The following is a 14,407-nucleotide window of genomic DNA, read 5'->3' as shown; positions in this document are numbered from 1 at the left end:
GACTCAGTTGCAGGTCAGATCCAGACTTTCAGGCTAGCCTAGAGAGTCAGTTTCTTTTTACTCCCTATACTGGCTACATGTCAAGCCAGCATTGAATTTATTCCTAGTGTGTATAGAGAGGTAATTTGCCGCTAACATTCACACAGTACCCAGTTCCATATAGGCATTATTCACTGCTTTTAGTGAGGCTTTCGCATACTACCTAGTTTAAAATTTGCAGTGCTTCACAACCCTCCACCACCTTCTCTGCTTTATTTTTCTGTAGTTCATTTATCACACATAAGTAGATTATGTAATTTACTTATTTATTTTATTTCTTTTCTGTTTTCCTCCAATACAGTATCAATGCCATGAGAAGAGGGAATTTTTTCTGTTCCCTTTATCCGTGTATCTCCAGTGCCTAGAACTGTGCCAGTTACTTGTAAAGTAGACAAAATAATTCTTGGCTTGAAAAAAATGAATGACCAATTACTGGAAACTCTACCTGCAGATAGAGAAATCACAGGGAGTGCAGCTGGTTTGTGCTCCATCGATTCTTCCCTTTCAGCTATGTACCCGTTGCTAAATAGAAACAGGAAGCTACCTTTTATTGCCATTTCTTTTAAAATCACTAGTAATACAATTTCTCTGAAAATTGCCTATAACAACTGCAATAGCTAGAGAGAATGCTGTCTCTTCCCAGTCATAATTTCATGAATAGCAGTGCTTCCAGCCAGTTATCTTTCTGCATAACTTTTATTGAAATCTGTTTAGTCTAGATCCCTCCTCCGCTCTGTCAAGTTAAAACTCCCATATCCATGATACTGCTTTTGAAACAGCCATTTAGCTTATAATAGAGGCCATTGGCTGGCTGTTGACTCCAGGGTAAGGTGGTGCTACTTCACATTCTCATAGAAAGCTGTACCGGGCCAGAGGTCTTTATAGACCGTGGTCCAGACTGCATTCTAACAGAATTTGATAATTATTTTTTAGAATTCCATTTTTAAGTGAATGGTGGCTGAAGTATTATGCTTTTTACTGATTCATTGATGTTACAAATGAAAAAATTGAGCTGGAAACTGAAAAACATCTGAGAAAGGTATTACAGAAGCAAATTACATTTATAACTGTATCTGCTTGAACATTTAAAAATTATAATTGAGATATAAACCTGTTTTAAGAGAGATATATCTACAACTGTATTTGATCACTTATTACTAAAAGTAGCTTTGGTTTCCTGATTTTTTCCACTTTATGCATGAGTTTGATATAGAATGCCATACTAAAACCATCTTGGTACACAAACTTTGAGGCATATTCAGCCATAATGCCCCTAGTTCTAAATACTTTGAATCTAACAGAAAATAGGGTACTAAAAAATATAGAAGATCAGATGTTAGAAGCAAAATCTGACTTTTTTTGTGTCCATTTAATATAAAAGCTGTCATCCATTAGGCAGGTAGTATAGTGCTTTCCAGTTTCACATACACCTTCTCATTTGTTATTATGATAAGCTTCTAGTTAGAATGACCACAGCATAGTGTCCTGGGCTGTAAATAGTGCTTACTTTAACTCTCAAAAGTGTCCCAGCTTGATGAAGAATTACATGGTCAGTTTTCTTATAATATAATATAGGGAGATTTTGTCACCTCTGTGTTGGATATGAGAACTCAAACTCAGATTTTTGAATTGTTTTTGCTTAATTAGTCTTGATTTCTTTTATTGCTATGATAAAAATGAAACCAGGGTGCCTAGGTGGCTCAGTTGGTTAAGTGCCCAACTTTTGATTTGGGCTCAGGTCATGATCTCAGGGTTGTGAGGCTCACACAGGCTCACACTGGGCATGGAGTCTGCTTAAGACTTTCTCTCTCCCTCTCTATCTACCCCCACTCCACCCATGCACCCATATATGTGCGTACTCTCTAAAAAAAAAAACAAAAACAAAAACCAAAAACAAAATAAAACAAAAACAAAGAAACCAAAACTTTGGTTAAAAAAGGAAACCCCCATTTAAAAGAAAAGTTGAAAGTCAAAAGTATTATCCACAGAGGTAAATAAAAAATAAACATACCCATGAACACATCCCCTATCTACATAATAGGCATAATATAGGGAGAGTGCTCCAGAATCTGATTAAATTTCATTCTTTCAGTGGGGTTGCATCTTAAGATGTGGCATTCATAAATATTTCTCCAGTGGTATGGCTTTCTTTCCCCATGCCTCCTATTCCCTTTGTAAATTGTGACATCAACACATAAGATGTGGAGGGAGAGAAGTGGAAGTGTAAAGTTTTTGTGTGAGATTAAAATTAAGTTGTTATCAGCTTAAAATAAACTGTTATAACTGTAAGTTGTTTTATTTAAGCCTGATGGTAACCACAAAGAAAATGCCTATAGAAAACACACAAAAGTAAATGAAAGAGGAGTCAAAGCATACCAATAGAAAAAAAAAATCAGTGAAACACAGAGGAAGACAGCAAGAGAGGAAACAATGGACAAAAGAACTAAGGGTAGAAAATAACAGAATGGCAGCACTAAGTCCTTCCACCCCGTAACTACTTTAAATATAAACTATCTGATCAAAATAATAGCATGTCTAAATTGATATACAAATAATTTCCACCTATATAATATGTACAAGAGACTCACTTCAGATTTAAGGACATATATAAGCTGAAAGTGAAGGGATGGAAAAGATATTCCATGTAAATGGTACCCAAATGAGAACAGTGGTGGTCATATTCATATCAGGAAAAAAATGGACTTGGAAAATTCATCAATTATATGGAAATTTACAACATGCTCCTGACAACCAGTGGGCCAGATAGGAAACTAAAGGGGAAATTAGAAATTATCTTGGCAAAAATGGTAAATGAAAACACAGCATATCAAAATTTATGGGAAACAGCGAAAGCAGTACTAAGAGGAAAATTTATAGCAATAAATGCCCAGAACCATGGTTGCCTGTGAGGACTAGAATTGAGTGGAAGAAGACACAAAGCAATTTTCTGCCATTATGTAAATATTTTATCTTTTAGAGTGTTTTATAGTACTTCCACTGAACTGTACACATAAAATTTGTACATTTCACTGTATGTCAACTTTAACTCAACCAAAAAACCTTAGTGGTGGGCTGACTCAGCTCAGCAGAGAGGCTTTTATGCCTTGTCTTGCCTCTTCTTCCTGGCAACCATTATGTGACTTTGAGAATGAAAGCCATAAATAGGGATAGCAGAATAAAAAGATAGTGTGGAAAGTAATAATAATACATAAAAGTGAATAAAAAGAAAAAAAAGACATCAAATCAACAACCTAACTCTACATCTCAAGGAACTACAAAAAGAAAAAAAAAATTGAGTCAAAGAGATGGTTATTTGAAAAGGACAATAGTATTGACAAACCATTACTTATATTAAATAAGATAAAGAGAGGACTCAAATAACAAAACCATAAATAAAAGAGGAGATATTACAAACGATGCCACAGAAATAAAAAGGATCATAAGGATCTCTTGTGAATAATTATACACCAATAAAATAATGGATATATTTCTAGGAACATACAGCCTATCAAGACTGAAAATAAGAAATATAAAATCTGACTTGTAATTAGTAAGGAGATTGAATAATCAAAACCTTTCAACAAATAAAAGCCCAGGGCTAGACTGCTTCACCTGTGAGTCCTACCAAACGTTTAAAGAACTAACACCAGCCTTTCTCAAATTCTTCCAAAAAAGTGAAAAGGATGGAATACTTCTAGACTCATTTTATGCGACTACCATTGCCCTGATACCAAAGGGCAAAGAAGCTACAAGAAAACTACAGACCCATGTCCTTGATAAAAAGAGATGCAAAAATCCTGGACAAAATACTAACAAACTGAATTCAACTGCACATTGAAAGGATTAGATACCATGGTAAAGTGGGATTTATCCCTGGGATTCACAAGTAAGTCAACATACAAAAATCAATAAATGTGATACACTGCATTAAGAGAATAAAGGATAAAAATTACATGATCACATCAATAGATGTAGACAAAATTCAATACCCGTTCATAAGAAAACTTTTCAACAAACCAGGAAGGAAATTACCTCAACGCTATAAAGACCACATGTGACAGGCACACAGCTAAACATCATACTCAATGATGAAAAATGAAAGCTATCCTCTAAGATAAGGAATAAGGCAAGGATATTCATTTTCATCCCTTATATTTAACATGGTACTATAAGTCCTAGCCTGAGCAATTAGATAAGAAAAATACATAAATGGTATTCAAATAAGAAAGTTAGAAATAAAATTATCTTTGCTTGCAGATGACATGATATGTAGAAGACACTATGCTAAAACTTTTAGAACTAGTAAACAAATTCAATAAAGTGGCAGTGTACAAAATTAATAAACAAAAATCAGTTACATTTCTATACATTAACAATGAACTATCCTAAAATGAAATTAAGAAAGAAATATTTTTTACTATAGCATCATAGAGAATAAAATACTTAGGAATGAACTTAACCAATGACGTGAAAGACCTGTACACTGAAAACTACAAAACATTGATGAAAGAAGGTAAAGAAGAAAAATAAATGGAAAGACATCCCGTCCTGTGTTCATGGGTTAGAAGATAATGTTTAAATGTCAATAGTATCCAAAGTGATCTACAGATTGAATGCAATTCTTATCAAAATCCTAGTATTATTTTTTACAGAAATAGAAAAAAATCCTAAAATTCATGTGGAATCACAAAAAGTCCCAAATAGCTAAAATAATCTTTAGAAATAAGAACAAAGTTGGAAGTATAATTAATACTTCCTGATTTCAAAATATATTAGAAAGCTGTAATAATTATAGCAGTGTGGTATTGTCATTAAAACAGACATACAGCCCAATAGAACAAAACAGAGAACCCAGAATAAACCCATGCATGTTTGTTCAGCTGATTATCAACAAAGATTCCATGAATACACAATAGAGACAGGATAGTCTCTTCAACAAGTACTGGGTACTGGGGAAACTGGAATATCCATTTGCAAAAGAATGAAATTAGACCCTTATATTAAACCATACACAAAAATCTACTCAAAATGAATTAAATGCTTAAATGTAAGACCTGAAACTATAAAACTCCTAAAAGAAAACATAGGGGAAAAGGTTTATAGCATTGATCTTGACACTGGTTTCTTGGATATGATACCAAAAGCACAGGAAACAAAAGCAAAAATAAACAAGTGGGACTACATCAAACTAAAAAGCTTCTGCACAGCAAAGCACACAACAACAGAGTGAAAAGGCAACCCATTGAGTAGGAGAAAATATTTGCAAACCATATATCTAATAAGGGACTAATATCCAAAATATGTAAGGAAGTCATAAAACTCAATAGCAAAAACAGAACAAGTGATTGTAAAACAGGAAGACAACTTTAAATAGACACTTCTCCAAAGAAGACATATAAATAACAAAAAAGAATAACAAAAGATACTTAATATTAATAATCATCAGGGAAATGCAAATCAAAAACCATAATATATCACCTCACAACTATTAGCATGGCCACAATAAAAAAAAAGATCAGAATAGTGCTGACAAGGATGTGAGTAATGGAACCTCATGCACTATTGATAGGAATATAAAATGGTGCAGCTACAATGGAAAACAGTATGGAGATTCTGTTAAAAAAAACACAGAGGTACCATATGATGTAGCAATTCCACTTTGAGGTGTATATGCAGAAGAATTGAAATCAGGATCTTGAAGAGATATGTGCATTCTCATGTTCACTACAAAATTATTCACAGTAGCCAAGGGGTGGGAGCAACCTAATTTTCCATTGATGGGTAGAGAGATGGATAAAGAAAACATGGCATATATATACTGGAGTATTATTTGGCCTTTAAAAAAGAAGGAAATCCTGCCGTATGTGACAATATGGATGAAACTTGAGGACATCATGTTAAATGAAATAAACCAGTGATAGAAGAAGAAATACTGCACAATTCCACTTATATGGGGTATTTGAAATAGTCAAACTCTGAAGAAGAGAATGGAATGATGGTTGTCAGGAGATAGGTGAGAGGAGAGAGAAATGGGAAGTTGCTATTCAATGGGTATGAGGTTTCAGTTATGCTAGATGAATAAGTTTGAGAGATCTGCTGTACAACATCATGCCTATGGTCAATAATACTGTATTGTAAAATAAAGACTTTGTTGAGAGGAAAGATCTATTGTTAAATGTTCTATCACAATGGGAAAAAAAAAAGAAATCATCAAATTCACCAGTCAAGCTTGGAAAATATATGGTGACAGGCTGTGAACAAAATATGGAACACACTAATTATTCTTTTTTTTTAAATATAATTTATTGTCAAATTGGCTAACATACAGTACACACTGATTATTCTATGTCATGATGACTTTCTTCGTTTTAAAGAAAGGACCAATTAACACAATTTATGTCTTTTTCAGGAAATAGGGTTTTTGTGGTAGACAATGAGAATATTACAATTTAGGATCACTTTGCAAAAACTTACTAACAGTATATTGCTCAATTTGATGCTTATTGTTAGTTAGAGGAAGGAGAACAGCCAAAAATATTTGATGCCAGGTTTTTAAAGGAAAGTTTAGATGGTGAATCTAGAATAATTGCTGTTGCATAAGAGAATAATCACAACATGAAGAGAAGCATCACATTAAACAATGCAGTCTTGTTATTAGGAGCTGTATAATTATAAGCAAAGAGTCCAAACAAACATATTTTGAGTTTTTACTTGATTTTTAATCCCATTGCTTTGTTTGTGTCTTTGGGCAATGTTTTATTAAATTAAATAAGAAAAAGAGAGAATGCTCAAATAACAAAATGATGAATAAAAGAGAAGATTTTACAAATGATGCCATAGAAATGAAAAGGATCATATGGATCTCCCATGAACAATTGTACACCAACAAACTGATAACTTAAAATAATGAATATATTTCTATAGCCAAGAAAAGACTATCTACCTATTTGTTGTATTTACCCATGAATAAATCTACGGCATTAACTTTTCACTGCTTCACCACCTCACCCTCACTCCCTTACTCTATCGCTAAACAACAGAGACTTCCGTTTTCTTCCTCTTGCCACCAAAGTTTACTCAGGGAGCTTTTGGTATGAATAAGATGTGTTACAAGTTGCCTTATTTGCTTCTTTTGTTTTCAAATTGTTATTTTCATTTATTAGGTATTTAATCATATTTTTCATTATTTACTTGCATTGTGATATGTGTGAGAAAAAGGAGGAATAGGTGATTTGTATACAGTGCTGTGCTTTATCATTGCACGTTGAGCACAATTTTATAGTACCAAGTAAGAATTGTTTTAAATGCTTTTTCTTATACAGAGATACTTATAATATTGTTATACAAAGGTATTTATGCATTATAGAATATTTGGGGGAATTAGATGGGCTTGTCAGTGAGTTGTGGGTGCATGATAATTGTATTTAAACAAAAAGAGAGGAATCCTATACGCAAAAGCAAAATTTTTATGACCTATTAGTATGAGAGGTCAGAAAAATTGTTCACATTTGTGATATTTGCTATTCCTTGTTTATGTTCCCAAAGTGATTATAAGTAAACTCCTTACAATGAAAAGGATCTATGCCTTGCTGAGTGAGGAGAAAGACTTAGAGGTAAAAGAGAAGTTTTACACAGGGTTATTCTAAGGAACAAATGAACAATTTCTCATGAGAGTACTATGTGAGTATAAATTATAAAATATAATTTTTTCTACTGAATTTTGACAATTCTCTAATTAACAAGAGGAAATTTGAAATGAAGGAGAAGTTCTTTGACTTACTTAAGTTAGAATTGTTTGTGATTAAAACATTGTCAATACAGGTCATGATTCTCTCTATAAGCCAAGTTCACTGAGTTGACAAACTACACACATGGCCAAATTAAGTCCACCACCATTTTTATAAACAAAGTTTTATTGGAGAACAGCTATACTTATTCATTCAGGAATTACGTATGTCTTCTTTTATACTGTACTCCAAAAGAAGAGTTGGTTGGTAGTTGCAACAGAATACTTATGACTCACAAACCTAAAATATTACTATCCAGTCCTTTACAGAAAATGTTTGTCTAGACCTAAGTTAGAGAATGGAGATGTTGTTATATATTAAATACTTTATTATACTTGGAAACAATCTTTAAAAAGAGTAAATTAAAGAAAAATGTCATCAGAACATATGAATGCAGTATATTCCAGACACAGCTTGAATAGCATATACAAATTTTAACATGGAACAGCTTTGCCATTCATTAAGTTCAAGATTACTTAATTTAGGGGCAGCTGGGTGGCTCAGTTGGTTAAGCGTCCGACTTTAGCTCAGGTCATGATCTTGCAGTTCGTGAGTTCGAGCCCTGCCTTGGGATCTGTGCTGAAAGCTTGGAGCCTGGAGCCTGCTTGGAATTCTGTGTCTCCCTCTCTCTCTGCTCTTCCCCCACTCATGCTCTGTCTCTCTCTGTCTCTGTCTCTCTCTCTCCTTCAAAAATAAATAAAAACATTAAAAAAAATTTTTTAAGAGTACTTAATTTATAAGTCTCTGTTATAATACTGCTTTCTCTGTAATAATGATTTATGACTAGAAGCTGATGATGTATTGAGGAATGTTTCCATATATAGGCTGTTTTCTTTGCATATGCATAATATTTATAATTAACCTACCTTATTGATTATAAGCAAACATAAATCTGAATATGTAAACTTCAGTGATTCAATAGACTTCTATTTCTATTTGGCTGTGTAAAACACTTCTTTTGGGAAGTGCCTTTTCTCTGCAACTTGTGATTCTCTTGGGACAGTTAATCATATACCTCAACTCACTGATGACAAAAGTGAGTATGTAGCTCAAGCAAGTTCCCATCAAAGTTTTTCTCAGGAATTGATAGGGATGTTGGATGTAGATACAATTTCCTCTTTTCTATGGGATCACAGGTTGTAAGGACATTATAAACCTGGGGATTCCTATGCTTATCTTTGTCTGAGATTGCAGCTAACCACATAGTAAGCAGAACAGAGAGATCAAAGGAACAGAACCTTAATGCTATTACATAAATCTCTGGATACAACCATGTCCAAAGTAACCTTGAACTTACTACTTACATTAGTCAATAATTTCCATTATTTGATTAATATTATTTGACTTGGATTTCTGTCTTTGCAATTTAAAGATACTGATTAACTTAGATGTAGTTATCAGAGTTCAAGGAAAATATTCTCATTGTGTTTTCTATATTATTTCTCACATGTATTACTTTGCAAATATGTCAAATCCTAGACCTTTATTTTGTCTTTCCAATGATAGGCAATATCTTCCCATCAGAAAAACAGAGAATAATTTAATGACATGATGCATATGATGAGGCTTATCACAATATCTTAAATAGCATACGACCCCAAAATACAAATTTAGACAGATAATTTAAAAATGTGCTCATGCAGGGCACCTGGGTGACTCAGTCAGTTGAATATCTGACTTGATCTCTGCTCAGGTCATGATCTCCCAGTTAGTGGGCTCCATGGTGACAGGGTGACGCCTACTTGCAATTCTCTCTCTCCCTTTTTGTCTGTCCCTCCCCTGTTTGTGCTCTCTCTCTCTAAATAAATAAACAAAAAAAATGTGCTCATGACAATAGTTCTTAATGACTTAGAATTGGAAACGTGCCTGAAAATTTAAAATGACATTAACAAAAAAGGGATGTGATTGAAGTTTCCTGGTCCCCACAATATAGCAAGGAATAAGATCTGGATTTGAAGTTGTATTTATTCAGTCATGTGTATAATAATTCCAAATACTGTTATGGTACAGTATTTTTGAATCTAATGTTATGAATAACTATGTGAGGGTATTCTTAGTTCTTTCTTTAAAAAGGCTCCAAAGAAGTATCTTCAAATGGCTGAAGGAGTTTATAATTTCATTTTGGAGAGAAGATGTTCATACACAATAACTATATGAAGTAGGCAAAGTGTGAAGTTGTTTACACAATGTAATTTTAGTTTCTCTTAAGAACATTTCTGGTTATGGAATGAATAAGTCACGAGAATGAAAGGCACAGCATAGGGAACATAGTCATGGTAGCCATACTAGTGGTAAGCACAGAGTAATGGATAGTTGTCAGATTACCGTGTTGTACACCTGAAACTAATGTAACATTGTGTATCAATTATACTTCAGTTTAAAAAAAGAAAAAAGGGAAAATCCTGCTACAAACAAAATGCTTACAAACTTGGACAAACTTTGCCTTAAAGGCTTTATTTCTATACAGTTAAGGCTTTAAATGCCAAGGATGTGTTACATTTAAATTGCCAAATGTGGTGACTCACCTACTCATTGAGATGTAAGAGATTGATGAGAAATTCTTTCCTTAATGAAATTTCAAAGGGGCAAAACAAAAACAAGGATGATGTTACAAACAATTAGTTCGAATCACATTTTTGTCCAAGGAAGACCCAATAACTATAATACAGGGCTACATGCCAGTCAGATTATGAAATCAGGACTCTACTAGCCATTTGTATTAGAAAAAGAGATGAAAATATCTAACATACATGGCAACTAAGGAAAATTTGGTGGAAAATAGTAAATAAAACTGCAATATTGCTCCTAAGGGGAAAGCAAAACAATAAAACCAGAAACTTTAACCTCTTTCCCCCAAAGCTAATCTCTCTCCAAAAGGACCACATTTCTCTGAAATGTAACTAGAAGTCCTAGAAAAATATCCTGAAGATCTGAGGCTCATTGGAGGAATTACAGAGCAGGGTTTCATTGAAGGGTGAATCTCCCCAGTGTGTCCATATTGGTGGCTTTATGGGTTTGAGAGGAAGCCCAGCCTAGTAAGGTAAAGCCCACAGTTCCCCTACCTTCTCTGTCTGCAGAAAGCTGAAGTTGCTTCCTTCTCCAAGCCTGGTAACTCACTGTCATGTGATTCACACTTCCAGGTCAACGAAGTCAGACTCTGAAAATTTCACAGGATGCTTAAAATTTTTGATCCCTTGTAGGAAGGAAATCTGTAGGAAATTTATAGGAAAGAAAATTCTGTAGGAAGGAAATCTGTAACACAAACTATTACTGCTAGTCTCACTTGGTGTGTATGGGAAAATCAAGACTTGCCCAAGGTTATGTGGTAAAAGCTAAAAATATAAACAAACCACTATTATAAATCTCCCCTGGGTCTCTATAAGAAAATGCTCTTTAAATAGACCATACTAAAAAAACTCTTGAGTTTTGGTCTCAAAAGAACTTTCCATCAACTTTTTCTGTTTCTTATAGTTGCCATTATATAGAAAGAGGTATATTTATACCATGTTGGATTTTTAATGACATATTCTAATCATTTCAAGAAATAAAAATTCCTGGGGCGCCTGGGTGGCGCAGTCGGTTAAGCGCCCGACTTCAGCCAGGTCACGATCTCGCGGTCCGTGAGTTCGAGCCCCGCGTCAGGCTCTGGGCTGATGGCTCAGAGCCTGGAGCCTGTTTCCGATTCTGTGTCTCCCTCTCTCTCTGACCCTCCCCCGTTCATGCTCTGTCTCTCTCTGTCCCAAAAATAAATAAACGTTGAAAAAAAAAAATTAAAAAAAAAAAAAGAAATAAAAATTCCAGAAAGAAAAACTCCCAAACACATATGTATAGATTGTTTTGACCTCTTTTGAAATGACTGGTGTGTAGTAGATACTAAAACATAAACAATTTATTAATATATTCCCATGACTTGATATATAGTTGTATTTTTATGGAAATAGAATGTTGATAACAGAGCATTAAAGCTTTAAATAGGCAGAGTTAGGAGGAATATGAGGAATGCTTTCTATTTAATATTGAGTAATTAATCATTCAAAGACTGAAGAATTGGAAAGTAAAATAGAGAAATAAAATGAACATCAGACAAGTGTGCTAGAAGGTGTTTTTTTGTATATAAATACACAGGTCTATTTAGATGAATGTTTTTAACTCCAACTATAAATATTCAATAATAATGACTAGTATCACCACTAGGAGAATTTCTACCTAATGATTTTTACTTCCCTGGTATCCATCTCATCTCTTACATTAAGAATTTTGTGGTAACTGTTTGAAATTTACTGTAAAAAAACAAATTCCTGTGACTCCCTTTTCTTTTCTTAATGTCTATTTTATGAGCGAGAGAGAGAGGTTGAGAGTGCGAGCAGGGGTGGGGCAGAGAGAGAAGAAGACGTATAATCTGAAGCAGCTCCAGGCTCTGAGGTGTCAGCACAGAGCCCGACACAGGGCTTAAACCCATGGACTGTGAGATCATGACCTGAACTGAAGTTGAAGACTTAACTGACTGAGCCACTCAGGTGCCCCTGTGTGACTCTCTTTTTAATCAGCCATACTGACTTTGCCATCCTGACATGTTTTAATTGTTTGTTTTTTAAATTACTGATGAATTTGACATTGTATCTCTCTGGTACTGTGGAGAATTCCTTGAGCAATTTTTTTTTAAGTTTATTTATTGAGAGAGAGAGAGAGAGAGAGAATGTGTGTGTGCTTGAGTGGGAGAGAGCAGAGAGAGAGGGAGAGAGAGAATCCCAAGCAGGCTCCATGCTGTCAGCATGGAGCCCAAGGAGAGGCTTGATGCGGGGCTCAATCTCACAATCCATGAGATCATGACTTGAGCCAAAATCAAGAGTTGGCTGTTTAACTGACTGAACCACCCAGGCACCCTTCATTGAGCAATTTTAATTCCTTCTTTTTCCACAATTGCAAGGACCAGAGGCTTGTATCAAAATTAGCTTTACTTTACAACTGAAATTAATTCAATCAAACGGTAATACTGAACAACTTTCTAAATGAGACAAGGAATAGCTGAGGGATTCCGGCTATCTTTCCTCATTTCATTCTTCAATATTCATCAAATATTCTACCTTACATGTACAAAGATCATGATATTAAATTAACCCACTATGATTATGAACAAAATTATTGCTTATTTTCCTACAATAACAAGTCAAAATAAGCCAAATTCATGTGTTTTTTGTTTACTCACTCATGGCTTCTAGCATATCTGAAATGTAGCCACATGGCTCTTTTGTTTGCTAGGAATGTGTTAACTAACATTTCTTGAACACTATGCCATGTTTTGTGTTAAGAGTGGTTTTATGCTACTTATTTCATTTAAAATCCTAGATATATACCCTATGAGTTAAGGTTTACTATTATCCCTCTTTCACAGATGAAAAAATTGAGGGTTATCCAGAGTACTGGATTCATTTTGTGTTTCACTAACATCTGAGCATTTGCCTTGCACTGCTCCTACTCTCATGAAGACAAGTCTCTTTGTAGTAGATTCAATTATTGGTCCTAATTCATCACTCAGCTGTAAAAGAATGATTCTTCCACACCTTTGCTTATGACTTCATGATAGGAGGTACATACTTTCTCATCATTTCAGTTTGGTTTTGGATACATTAGTTGATTTGGCCATTGGGATGTTAGCAGATGTGAAGCAAGCAGGGTCTTGAATTATTTCCAGAGGTAAGATTTGTACTTTTGTGTTCTGGAGATCTCCTATGAGAACATGTGCTAGATAGTTTCTCCACTTGAGCCTAGGGCCAATTCATGACTCTGTAGCCTGGAGCCAAATCCAGCAGACTGGCATCTTTAAACAAAGCTTCCCAGCTGAACCCAACCTGTATAAGCTGAATAGCTTATTTTTTTAAGCCATTAGGTTTCGGGTGATTTGTTTGGCAGCACTATTATGACAATAGCTGACTGATACAATGCTACCACTACAAGTTGACTAGAGTGGTTGCTTCACAACCATTCTACAGATTATGGACACAACATGATAGTGCATTGCCTTAAGCTCAAAGTTTATTTTATGTACCTTGTCATGAGTCTTCCCTGTTGCTTCTGAGGCATAAAATGCCTTTGAAACTGCTGGGTCCCCATGTTATGCAACACTCCATGAAGATAAACCTTGACCAATGGAAAATAGAAATGACAAGATAAGTTCTTGCCCTTTCTCCTATGGATAGATTGTTTAGAGAGAGTATTAGTGTAAGATATGACTTTTCTGAGGATGTCTTAGGAAATCAATCTGTCAACATGCCTGTGACCAACTCAATGATACATTTTGTCTTTGTTCATTTTCTAAGGATTCTTGGCTGAAAAAGAAAGATTAGGTAAATATTCCCAGTTCAGAGAATGAGCAAATGGGATAGTTAGTACTCAAACTCAGGTTTTTTGATTCCAAAGTCAAACACATAGTCATTGTGTTATATTGCACCATTTTAAATTATTTTAACAATTTAAATTGTTAAATAAGATAAAATAAGATAAACTAAGATAAAATAAATAAGATAAAAATTACTTTTAGGTAATTTGGTTAATCATTATCTAATGAGCAACTATTGGATGTA

This window comes from Puma concolor, chromosome A2 (genome assembly GCF_028749965.1).
Source record: "Puma concolor isolate L17-30 chromosome A2, mPumCon1.1.hap2, whole genome shotgun sequence".
NCBI classification, from domain to species: domain Eukaryota; kingdom Metazoa; phylum Chordata; class Mammalia; order Carnivora; family Felidae; genus Puma; species Puma concolor.
Note: the sequence above shows the minus strand (reverse complement) of the source record.